The sequence below is a fragment of the Oncorhynchus gorbuscha genome, linkage group LG09, assembly GCF_021184085.1.
Source record: "Oncorhynchus gorbuscha isolate QuinsamMale2020 ecotype Even-year linkage group LG09, OgorEven_v1.0, whole genome shotgun sequence".
Classification (NCBI taxonomy): Eukaryota; Metazoa; Chordata; class Actinopteri; order Salmoniformes; family Salmonidae; genus Oncorhynchus; species Oncorhynchus gorbuscha.
This window is the reverse complement of record NC_060181.1, coordinates 36,970,918-36,983,620: the sequence shown is the minus strand read 5'-3', so window position 1 is coordinate 36,983,620 and position 12,703 is coordinate 36,970,918. Positions and strand designations below refer to the sequence as shown.

The following is a 12,703-nucleotide window of genomic DNA, read 5'->3' as shown; positions in this document are numbered from 1 at the left end:
ATAAAATGTTATCACCTCACAGATCATCACCCCAAATACAAGCCTATTGCCTAGCCTAACCGTAGAGAGAAAGCTAAACAGCGTTGCCAGATTTGGGTGAAACCATTTTAACCTCTTTAAGCTAGGGGGCACTATTTTTATGTTGGGAAAAATAACGTTCCCAAAGTAAACCGCCTATTTCTCAGGACCAGATGCTAGAATATGCATATAATTGACAGATTAGGATAGAAAACACTCTAAAGTTTCCAAAACTGTCAAAATTTTGTCTGTGAGTTAAACAGAACTGATATTGCAGGCTAAAACCTGAGGAAATCCAATCAGGGAGTCCCCTGTTTTTGAAACCCCTCTGTTTTTATGCATCCCTATTGCCCATTTAAAGGGATATCAACCAGATTCCTTTTTCTATGGCTTCCCTAAGGTGTCAACAGCCTTTGGACATAGTTTCAGGCTTTTATTTTGAAGAATGAGCGTGAACGACCCCATTGGGTAAGTGTAGAGGTGAGGGCTCTCAGAGTGAGTTGTGCGCAAAAGAGAAAGGCGGCCATTGTTACTCCCGGTCCTAGTGAAAAGCCAACTGTCCCGGTTGATATATTATCGAATAGATATTTGAAAAACACCCTGAGGATTGATTATAAAAAATGTTTGACATTTTTCTGTGGACATTATGGATATAATTTGGAATTTTTGTCTGCGTTGTTGTGACCGCTTTTTCCGGTGGATTCCAGGGCATAACGCACCAAACTAATGGTATTTGGATATAAAAAATATCTTTATGGAACAAAAGGAACATTTGTTGTCTAACTGGGAGTCTCGTCAGTGAAAACATCCAAAGATCATCAAAGGTAAACGATTAATTTGATTGCTTTTCTGATTTTCGTGACCAAGTTACCTGATGCTAAGTGTACTTATTGTTTTGTCGAGCGATCGATAAACTTACAAACGCTTGTATTGCATTCGCTGAGACGACAGGTGGATTAACAAAAGGTTAAGCTGTGTTTTGCAATTTTGCACTTGTGATTTCAGGAATATGAATATTTTCTAGTAATATTATTTGACTGTGGCGCTCTGCTATTTAGCGTTGCTGATGACAATTATAGCGGAACCGGGATGGGTAGTTCAGAGAGGTTAAGGGGGTTTGTTGAGGATTTCAAGTCAGTAGGGGATGGAAATGGGGGACGTTATCGTGGGGGTATATGACGCAGTAAATATTAATATGACGGGGGATTTATCCATAAATGTTTTATTTTATTTCTATGTTACCTTTATTTAACTAGGCAAGTCAGTTAAGAACAAATTCTTATTTTCAATGACGGCCTAGGAACAGTGGGTTAACTGCCTTGTTCAGGGGCAGAACGACAGATTTCTTCCGGTTACTAGTCCAACGCTCTAACCACTAGGCAACGCTCTAACCACTAGGCTACGCTCTAACCACTAGGCTACGCTGGCAAACACAGGAAAGTTTATAAGTTAAATAAAAATAAAACACCTGGACAGGGGTGTCTAAACTGGAAACCCTGAGTAATGATAGATTGTAAGTCAATCGGGTGAACCATCCCCTTTACCTCATTTTGTTATATACCTCATTTTGTTATATCTTTGGTCTGACAGACGACAACCAGAGTGCATTGTATGACATCAACAAACATGGTGCCACGAATAGCCGGCATTTTGCTTAGCATTGGCTCATCATAAATCAGTACAACCTTCCAAAAAGTATTTTATACACATCATATGTGTCCATTACAATCTATGCAAGAATCAGAATGCATGATTTGTCACAAGTACTTGAAAACATGTGAATGAAACAGTAAATACATGATGCTCCATACATACTTATGGTGTGCTACAGTAGAAACAACACGATATACAGAAACTATAATGATAACATAATAAGGTACTTATTTTGATAGGAACACACACATGTCCAAAGTTATTATTAGCAAGGAAAACAACAAGAAGGCAATGCCGGACACCAGCCGGAAAATGTGCCAGGGGGAAAAAGTTTGTGCAAGTTATGTTCTGACTGGAGATGCGCAAATGCCTGCATACTTGTTCTCGGGAAACACTGGGGAAGTGCTTGGGCTCTCGTTAAAGACAGCTCAGTAAATCCTCAAACTTAAATTGTCCGCAACTAGTTAAATAGGCTACTTCTGTGTGAATTAACGAGGAGGCGGAACACACCTCAAACCGTTGTTCGAAAATAAAACTTGTTAGAAAATCATTTGAAACTGACAAGTTGTATCATAGCCTATAGATCCTTTTGCAGGCAGCGTGCCTTGGTTTTGGAACAGTGAGTGCATTCTGACATTAAGCACATTAAAAAACTCACACTGGGGCGACCGTTAGAGATGTTTGAAACTCACACGTGAAAATGTTAATTAAGTCATTTGGGGAGAGTGTGCTGGGTTTGTGGATCGCGACATTAGGTCAAAGCTAGCTAGTGAGTGGCAAACTGTGAAAGAAGTCTTCCGATCGATTTGCAGAAATGTTTTCATCGCATGCAGCAGGGAGGATCATGGGGAGTCTACACAGGCATGCGGAGATTACCACTGAGCTACAACACTAGGCGTCAACCGAAATCCCCCGACCATGACGACGGAGCAACATTTCACAGATTCTTAATTTCTACAGGAGGCAATTGCATGATGGTATTTATATACTCTGACATGACTTTACACTGGGCAGAGACCCGTTGCTGCCGAATTGGACAAACTATCATCTCTTACCAAATACAGGCCTATAGCAATGCTAAAAGCAAAACACTATAAAGATCTGGCTTTCTGTTCCTCCCACATAATGCAATAAAAATAATGTTATGGATCTGTGTGGACAAAACCAATAATAGGGCAATAGAATAGAGTGGAAGAGATTAGGAAATTGTGGGAGAAATTTGGAGATAGATTGAAAAGCTGGGACAAGAGAATAAGAGGAGAGATAAAAGTTTATGATGTGAGAAGAGGTAGGGCTGTCAGTCAATAAATAATATAATAATACTCATAGGAAATGTTTTCATCTTCAGCTCACAATCTGTGGATAATACACGATTAGAAAGGTTCAAACTTTTTGTCAAACATCACAGCACAATTGAAAGATTTATGGCACATAGAAACCAAAGAGGGTGGTCTATGGTGATAGGTGGGATGGGCTGAGAGTGGCTGAGGGGTGGGATTAAAGAGCTGAGGTCTATGGTGATAGGTGGGATGGGCTGAGAGTGGCTGAGGGGGTGGGATTAAAGAGCTGAGGTCTATGGTGATAGGTGGGATGGGCTGAGAGTGGCTGAGGGGGTGGGATTAAAGAGCTGATGTTTGGTAATGTATTATTGTTATGTGACTGCTTTATATAAAAGTATGTAAAATGTAAAAAAATATATATGTATATGTAGCAAATAAAGGTGTAAAAAAACTATGATATTTGTGCTCCAAAGAGGGGGGGGTGGTGGAGGGTTTAATAAAAACTTAAGAGTAGGGCTGGTTAAATTCCAGAGAACTCGTGATACAATAATAACACGATAGTCTTTATGTATTGTGATTCTCAGGGTTCTATGTGTATTGCGATTCAAAACTGAGATTTTATTGCAATTTGATGTATATGTCTGCTGCAGAGAGACAAGAAAGAGCATAATAACATTTGTCAGTCATGGAAATAAAAAAGTGCTGAAAACATGTCGGCTCACTATGTAAAAAGAAGAAGACGTTTTATACCCTTCCCCAAATATACAGTTGAAGTTGGAAATTTACATACACTTAGGTTGGAGTCATTAAAACTAATTTTTCAACCACTCCACAAATGTATTGTTAACAAACTATAGATTTGGAAAGTCGGTTAGGACATCTACTTTGTGCATGCAATTTTTCCAACAATTGTTTACAGACAAATTATTTCACTTATAATTCACTGTATCACAATTCCAGTGGGTCAGAAGTTTACATAAAATTGACTGTGCCTTTAAACAGCTTGGAAAATTCCAGAAAATGTCATAGCTTTAGAAGCTTCTAATAGGCTAATTGACATCATTTGAGTCAATTGGAGGTGTACCTGTGGATCCATTTCAAGGCCTACCTTCAAACTCAGTGCCTCTTTGCTTGACATCATGGGAAAATCAAAATATATCAGCCAAGACCTTAGAATTTTTTTTATTGTAGACCTGCACAACACCTGAAGGTACCACGTTCATCTGTACAAACAATAGTACGCAAGTATAAACACCATGGGACCACGCAGCCGTCATACCGCTCAGGAAGGAAGTGCGTTCTGTCTCCTAGAGATGAACGTTCTTTGGTGCGAAAAGTGCAAGTCAATCCCAGAACAACAGCAAAGGACCTTGTGAAGATGCTGGAGGAAACAGGTACAAAAGCATTTATATCCACAGTAAAACAATTCCTGTATCGATATAACCTGAAAGTACGCTCAGCAAGGAAGAAACCACTGCTCCAAAACCACCATTAAAAAAAGCCAGAATACAGTTTGCAACTGCACATGGGGACAAAGATTGTACTTTTTGGAGAAATGTCCTCTGGTCTGATGAAACAAAAATAGAACTGTTTGGCCATAATGACCATCGTTACGTTTGGAGGAAAAAGGGGGATGCTTGCAAGCCGAAGAACATCATCCCAACCGTGAAGCATGGGGGTGACAGCATCATGTTGTGGGGGTGCTTTGCTGCAGGGACTGGTGCACTTCACAAAATAGATGGCATCATGGGGTAGGAACATTTTGTGGATATAGTGAAGCAACATCTCAAGACGTCATTCAGGAAGTTAAAGCTTTGTTGCAAATGGGTCTTCCAAATGGACAATGACCCCAAGTATAATTTCAAAGTTGTGGCACAATGGCTTAAGGACAACAAAGTTCAGGTATTGGAGTGGCCATCACAAAGACCTCAATTCTATAGAAAATGTGTGCAGAACTGAAAAAGTGTGTGCGAGCAAGGAGACCTACAAACCTGACTCAGTTACACCTGCTTTGTCAGGAGGAATGGGACAGAATTGACCCAAATTATTGTGGAAAGCTTGTGGAAGGCTACCTGAAATGTTTGACCCAAGTTAAACAATTTAAAGGCATTGCTACCAAATACTAATTGAGTGTTTGTAAACTTCTGACCCAAGGTGAATGTGATGAAAGAAACCAAAGCTGAAATAAATCATTCTCTACTATTATTCTGAAATTTCACATTCATAATATAAAATGTGGATCCTAACTCACGTAAGACAGGGAATTTTTACTAGGGTTAAATGTCAGGAATTGTGAAAAACTGAGTTTAAATGTATTTGGCTAAGGTGTATGTAAACTTCCGACTTCAACTGTATGTTCCAACAGGACAATGACCCCAAGCATACAGCCAAAGCAATGCTGGAATGGCTTTAGAACAAGAATGTGAAATCTCTTGAGTGGCCCAGCCAAATCCCATACTTGAATCTCATTTCAAATCTGTGGAAAGACTTGAAGATTGCTGTTCACCACCGCTTCCCATCAAATGTAAGAGTTTGAGAAAATCTGCAAGGAAGAATGGGAGAAAATCCCCAAATCCAGATGTGCAAAGCATACCCAAGACAACTCAAAGCTGCAATCACCACCAAAGATGCTTCTACAAAGTATTGACTCAGGTGTGAATACTTATGTAAATTAGATCTGTAATTCATCTAAAATAAAATTGACTAAAAACATGTTTTCACTTTGTCATTATGGGGTATTGTGTGTAGATGGGTAAGAAAAAGATATATTTAATCAATTTTGAATTCAGGCTGTAACACAACAACATGTGGTATAAGTCAAGACGTATGAATACTTTCTGAAGGCACTGTTACTGTATCGATTTACCCCCATCTTTAGAGGAGAGAGGGAAAGGAGACAAAGAGAGGAGAAAACATGAAGTAAGATAAGAACGAGGAGCAGATACTAGAGGCACTTGAAGGGGAAGGCTATTTCAGCACTCATTACCTCTGGGGGCATTAGGAGCGATGGGCCTTTGAGGACCTCTCCACCGGCGACACAATTCAGGAGCCAAAGTCTGGAAAAGAGACAGCCAGGAAATAAAAATCACACCCTGAACAAAACAGCCCATTTTTCAGGGTGCTTCGGCGTCTGCAGGCCATCAGTGAGGGGGGGCACAATCTTTGAATGAAATGGAAAAAAGCTACGGTGGCGGGGTCATTTTTAGCCATCATGGGCTGGTGAGCAGAACCCAACTCGGCTGGTGAATGGAGAGGCTACTAATGACAAACAGAGGAAGTGGGACTTTTACAGATCCTCTGGAGTTACAGAGTGGAGCAACATACTAGACGTAACAGATTGATACAGATACTAGGCCAAAAAGACCCATGCGCACAAAGCAACTGTACATCAGGCGGAATGACAATCACACAGGCCTGTGCTCACTTCTTAGTGACCACACTATAATAGTTGTGGCTGCTTCACGTGATGCATTGTTGTCTCTACCTTCTTGCCCTTTGTGCAGTTGTCTGTGCCCAAAAATAGTTGTACTATGTTTGTGCTGTTACCAAGTTGTTGTCAAGTTGTGTTGCTGCCATGCTATGTTGTCGTCTTAGGTCTCTCTTTCTGTAGTGTTGTGTTGTATCTCTTGTCATGATGTGTGTTTAGTCCTATATTTTTAATTCCAAACCCCATCCCAGCAGGAGGCCATTTGCCTTCTGGTAGGTCATCATTGTAAATAAGAATTTGTTTTTAACTGACTTGCCTGGTTAAATATCATTAAAAAAATAATATTATATACACTGCTCAAAAAAATAAAGGGAACACTACCAGGAGACAGGCCAGTACATCAGGAGACGTGGAGGAGGCCGTGCAAGGAGGAGCAGGAGGAGCACTGCCAGAGCCCTGCAAAATGACCTCCAGCAGGCCACAAATGTGCATGTGTCTGCTCAAACGGTCAGAAACAGACTCCATGAGGGTGGTATGAGGGCCCGACGTCCAAAGGTGGGGGTTGTGCTTACAGCCCAACACTGTGCAGGATGTTTGGCATTTGCCAGAGAACACCAAGATTGGCAAATTCGCCACTGGCGCCCTGTGCTCTTCACAGATGAAAGCAGGTTCACACTGAGCACGTGACAGACGTGACAGAGTCTGGAGATACCGTGGAGAACGTTCTGTTTTCTGCAACATCCTCCAGCATGACCGGTTTGGTGGTGGGTCAGTCATGGTGTGGGGTGGCATTTCTTTGCGGGGCCGCACAGCCCTCCATGTGCTCGCCAGAGAGAGCCTGACTGCCATTAGGTACCGAGATGAGATCCTCAGACCCCTTGTGAGACCATATGCTGGTGCGGTTGGCCCTGGGTTCCTCCTAATACAAGACAATGCTAGACCTCATGGGGTTGGAGTGTGTCAGCAGTTCCTGCAAGAGGAAGGCATTTATGCTATGGACTGGCCCGCCCGTTCCCCAGACCTGAATCCAATTGAGCACATCTGGGACATCATGTCTCGCTCCATCCACCAACGCCACGTTGCACCACAGACTGTCCAGGAGTTGGCGGATGCTTTAGTCCAGGTCTGGGAGGAGATCCCTCAGGAGACCATCCGCCACCTCATCAGGAGCATGCCCAGGCATTGTAGGGAGGTCATACAGGCACGTGGAGGCCACACACACTACTGAGCCTCATTTGGACTTGTTTTAAGGACATTACATCAAAGATGGATCAGCCTGTAGTGTGGTTTTCCACTTTAATTTTGAGTGTGACTCCAAATCCAGACCTCCATGGGTTGATACATTTGATTTCCATTGATAATTTTTGTGTGATTTTGTTGTCAGCACATTCAACTATGTAAAGAAAAAAGTATTTAATAAGAATATTTAATTCATTCAGATCTAGGATGTGTTATTTTAGCGTTCCCTTTATTTTTTTGAGCAGTGTATATACACACACACACACACACTAGCTACTCATCCAAGCTACACACACCATAAATCGAATACAACACAAGTTTTGTTATATTGTTATATCTTTCACCCTCACACACAAATACATAGACTCACAGAAGACAGACTCACAGAACACATACACACAATCTCACCAGAAGCTTCCTCAGCTTCCCACTCTGAGAACATCCCACATCCTGCTCTTCTAATTCACTCATCTCAAATCGACAAGCACCATGTCAACAATGCAACTGGCTAGATCCAGTTCCCCTGTCATGGTGCTACGGCTCTCCAGCCGTAACCTCACCACTCCCACTGTGTCACCCTCAGTCACAGCAGAGGGACGGGGAGACGGCACTGCACTCAGAGGGGTGGTTTCACATCCAAGCTGAGATAAGCCTGTTTAGGTTGTGTGCTGGATATTCAGGCAGGCAGATACAACTGTGCATGTTAATGCTTTTATAACCACGCAGACAAAACACTGTAGAGGCACATGCTGATTAGGCCTAGACTTTGTGTACGTGCAAACACATTCAATGCAGTACTGATGTTTTTCAACCTTTGTCAGAGCCATGTTTAAACATTAGTGAAGACAGAATATGGCATGATCCGGATGCTCAAATACAGCTACATACGCAACACTGATTTCCAGCTACATGAAGTTATCTGTCAACAAAAGCCCACTAAATAGATGCAAACATTACACACAAGCAGAGGTATAATAGCTCGAGCCATCTGGAAACCTATTAATTGCCAGCGAGATAGAGATGTTGAAATTAATGAAGCCACACGCTAAAGAGACAACTCTCACTAAGGGGGAACGGGATCGACGTAACACCAACTACAGACAGCTGTCACGTCCTCTTTCTCTTTTTGTCTTTATTTTTTTGTGGTATCCAATTTGTAGTTACAGTCTTGTCCCGTTGCTGCAACTCCTGTACGGACTTGGGAGAAGTGAAGGTCGAGAGCCATGCGTCCTCCGAAACACGGCCTTGCCAAGGCGCACTGCTTCTTGACACACTGCTCACTTAACCCGGAAGCCAGCCACAACAATGTGTCTGAGGAAACACCGAACAACTGTCAACCAAAGTCAGATACAGTAGCAGGTGCCTGGTCCCCCACAAGGAGTCTCTAGAGCACGATGGGACAAGGAAATCACAGCAGGCCAAACACTCCCCTAACCCGTGCGACGCTGGGCCAAATTGTTCGCCGCCTCATGGGTCTACCGGTAACGGCCTTAGACCATTGTGCCACAAGAGAAGCCTTGAATTCTCTTTTAAGTGAGGTAAAATCTTTGAGGCCCATTTTCCTTTATAACAAAAAAAAAGAAGAGATGTGGTTCGATGATGCAACGACACCGAGGGTTTTGTTGTGGCGCCAGTTAACGACACCCTTGAGGTTGTGAACCCAAACTCCTAATGACCAGTTAACCAATTAAGGCTGTCGCCAAAACCTAGAGCGAGTGCCAGAAAACTGGCTTCAGTTCAGTTAGATCAGCGGTTCACAACACTGATTCAGTGATCTACAAATCAACTGCCTGAGCACCTGAGGTCTACCGTGATGGTGCTGAGGTGTAGGGTAGAGACCTGGTAAGGGAGAGATTTGTGGTAGACCCACCGATATGCTGTGGCAGTGATGGAGGGACCTTAGTAGAGCAATGCCACCGATTCACAGCATCAGTAACTTCATCAGTCATGCAGCAGGTGACACGCACACAGCGAATACATATGCACACACATGCAAGCCAAAAATGAAACTTGTGCTTTCATTTACACGCACACGCACACACACACACAGCGAATTACAGGGGGCCTAAACCCCCCTGAATGAAAGAGGAATCTAAATGCAAAGTCCATCTTTGGGGAGGGGTCTCCAAATAATGCAATTTACTGCTACAGTGATAAATATTAAAATAAAAGTTAATTCTAAATTAACAAACACCACCACATCTCTGACATGGTTTTAAAAAATACATTTCCCATGTGGCTGCACTTGTCATCCTGGGACAGTCCCGTATTTCAGCCCCTTTTCAGGTTTCTCAACTTGACTTTTTACAAAAACATATCAACTAATTCGGGCTACATGAGTGTAGGTCTAATGAAAATCGCAGAATGTCACTTGACTTGTTGTTTTGTAACCAATGTCTCTTTCTAGTCATCAAATGGGCGTGTGCCCAGTACACTGTTCAGATGCTGGAATTCTTTTGGAGTGGATGAACTTGTGCAGGTAGTGGTTTGTTTGACAATCAGAGGAAAACATCATGACTGGTTGTGTTCATGCCACATGTTTACCATTTAATGACATGCCTTTCCTATTAGGCCCAAATAGGATGGTCCCATGAAACAAATAAAGCCCCTCCCCCTGGATGTCACGGTATAATTAACACACAAACACACAGCACAGGCTGCTGGCTGCTGGCTCCAACACAGCATCCTGCTGAGGTGAGATATGATGGATAAATTTAGGTGAGATATGATGGCTAAGCTGAGGTGAGATATGATGGCTAAGCATGGGGTTGACACATGATTGCTCTCTCCTCCAGAGAATGGGCAGTGTGGTCCATTACAGTAGCCCAAGTGCATTGAAGCCTAGAAGATCTTATACAATTTTAACAGTGCATAAATGTTTCAGATAGCTCTGTCCAAAGATAACATTTCTCTTCTACTTCAGGTTGCCAACTGCAGAATTATGTGTAAGTGAGCATTCATTTAGTAGCCTGCTGTTTACTTCATTTACACTGAACTTTGTTGAGCTTGAAATAAGTCTTTCCATGTTACAATTGGATAATATATTTATGTAGGCCTATGCCCAAATGCAAAAGACAGATGATTTGAAGCATTGGCATAATAGCGTGAAGACAAAAGATGCTAAAAATATTTGCGGGAAAGACAATGCGCAAGTCAATTAACCACCTGAAGAGAGCAAGCAAATTCGATTATATTGCCCCTTATCTGCCAAAACAATTGTCATACAATCTGTTACCGCGTGAAAGCATTGTTTGAATACATGCATAAAAACGTACTAATTTGGACTGTGTTTTCGCAGGCAATTGCAGATGGCCAGACGTCACGGAGTACTAAATCGCTAAATCCGGTATTTTGATTGTGAACCAGTACCGTGAGGGAAACGGATTAGGACAAAAGGCGAGTCCCGCGGCAGAGATTTCAGGGGAAATAATAGGCGCATGGCAACCGGGGGTTCAGTAGAAAATCTTTCCTATGGTTGTCTTGTGTAATAACATTATTGTTACCACCCGTCTGTGTGTTTAAACAGGATTTTTATTAAAAAAATATCAAGTTAGGTTTTTTTTTTAAAGGTAGGCGTATGACTAGATTATATATATAAACGATCGTTTTTTTAAAGATACAACTACAACATAATTTACATAACCTGCACAAAGCATTTCATAACTAATATGATAAACTTTGAAAGCCTCAAAATAAGGAATGGCTATTGACTACAATTCACTAAAACGAGAGGTAGGCTTTGAAAGCCTCAATATAAGGAATTATTATTGTCTACAATTCACTAAAATGATAGATAGGCCTATACGTCACTTCAAGTTGACGACTTTATAGGCTAAAGCAACATTACACAGTTTACGCTTTCGATATTGCGTCAATTCTATTTATCGTCCACTGACAACCCTGTGAAGTTGCCCCCATCGATATTCATTGATGATTTGGGGTAGAATGATGCGACGGACATTTATGGGCAACTATGACTATGACCCCGCACCCTTTAAACTAGCTAGAGAAATAATTTGACATAAATTATAATCACAAACTACAATAGTGACCATCAATCTGGCAAGTTATCAAGTGCCCTAGAAAAATATATATACAACCTGGAAAATACTAACCTAATAAAATAGGCTACCATGTAGCATAACAATGAAGGATGCATGCTACAAATCGGTCACTGGAATAAATGCAATGTTTTTCTCATTCAAATGTTTAATTTGACACCTTGTGTGACAGCTCTTTAATTGAGATCTCAGACCTGTCAAACCAGAAAGTCGCAGTCATGTCGCCAAGTCGTGGGATGAAGGTTGTCGACATTTACTTCGCAAATTCAGTTCAGTGGGTTTGCAAAGACCGACAACCCAGAACATACAACATAATGGTCCGCATGAGGACTGACTTTTCAAACATTTGAACCAAACCAAATGTACAGAGGGAGCAGATGCAGATTGTCGGCAACATATACCGCCCAGGGGCGACAACAAGGAATTTACCTTATCTCCAAAATAAATTCCGCGAGATATTTCCGAGGGAAATAGTCCAAAATGCAGCAAGTGTATTGACGAAGAGGTAACAGTCTGAAAATAATCACTATTTCACTCCTAGAACGTCGTAATTCCCAAGACGCACGCTGTTGAGTTTGCATTGACTATACACTGAAACAGGCGGAGATCTACCCAGGCGCGCGACTGTCGTCTCGTCCAGGACACACCCTCCTCGTTTGCATGAAAGACCCTTACGGCCAATTAAGGGTCGCAGCACGGTAGACTACGCAGCTGGCACCTCCCACACCGTTCAAACCACCGTCCAGACTTCAGACCCCAGTCCAGACTGTAAACATAAAATGGTTCTCAGAATGGTTTTTCCCTTTCTTTTTAACACTGTTTCGAATTATGTCTCTCTCTCCGCGTGAGTATGTGTGTGTGAAACAACAATAGGGTAAATAATTAACTCAAACATGAAGCATGTTATTATGATAAGCATGAACTATGATATACCATGTCATCTTATTATGATATGATAAGAATAAGGATAGTTGCAAGCAAGTAGGAATAACCAGCAACAATATTAGACAGAAGAAAAATGTGTA

General features: G+C 41.8%; 1 protein-coding gene across 1 annotated transcript in view; it reads right to left on the bottom strand.

The window, feature by feature from the left end:
* LOC124043495 (semaphorin-6D-like) overlaps positions 1–12,320 on the bottom strand; it is a 151,949-nt gene extending 139,629 nt beyond the window's left edge. Inside the window, 1 exon segment of the mRNA XM_046362151.1 lies at positions 12,108–12,320. The gene's annotated coding sequence lies outside the window, so the exon portion shown is untranslated.
* Between the last annotated feature and the right edge of the window lie 383 nt (positions 12,321–12,703).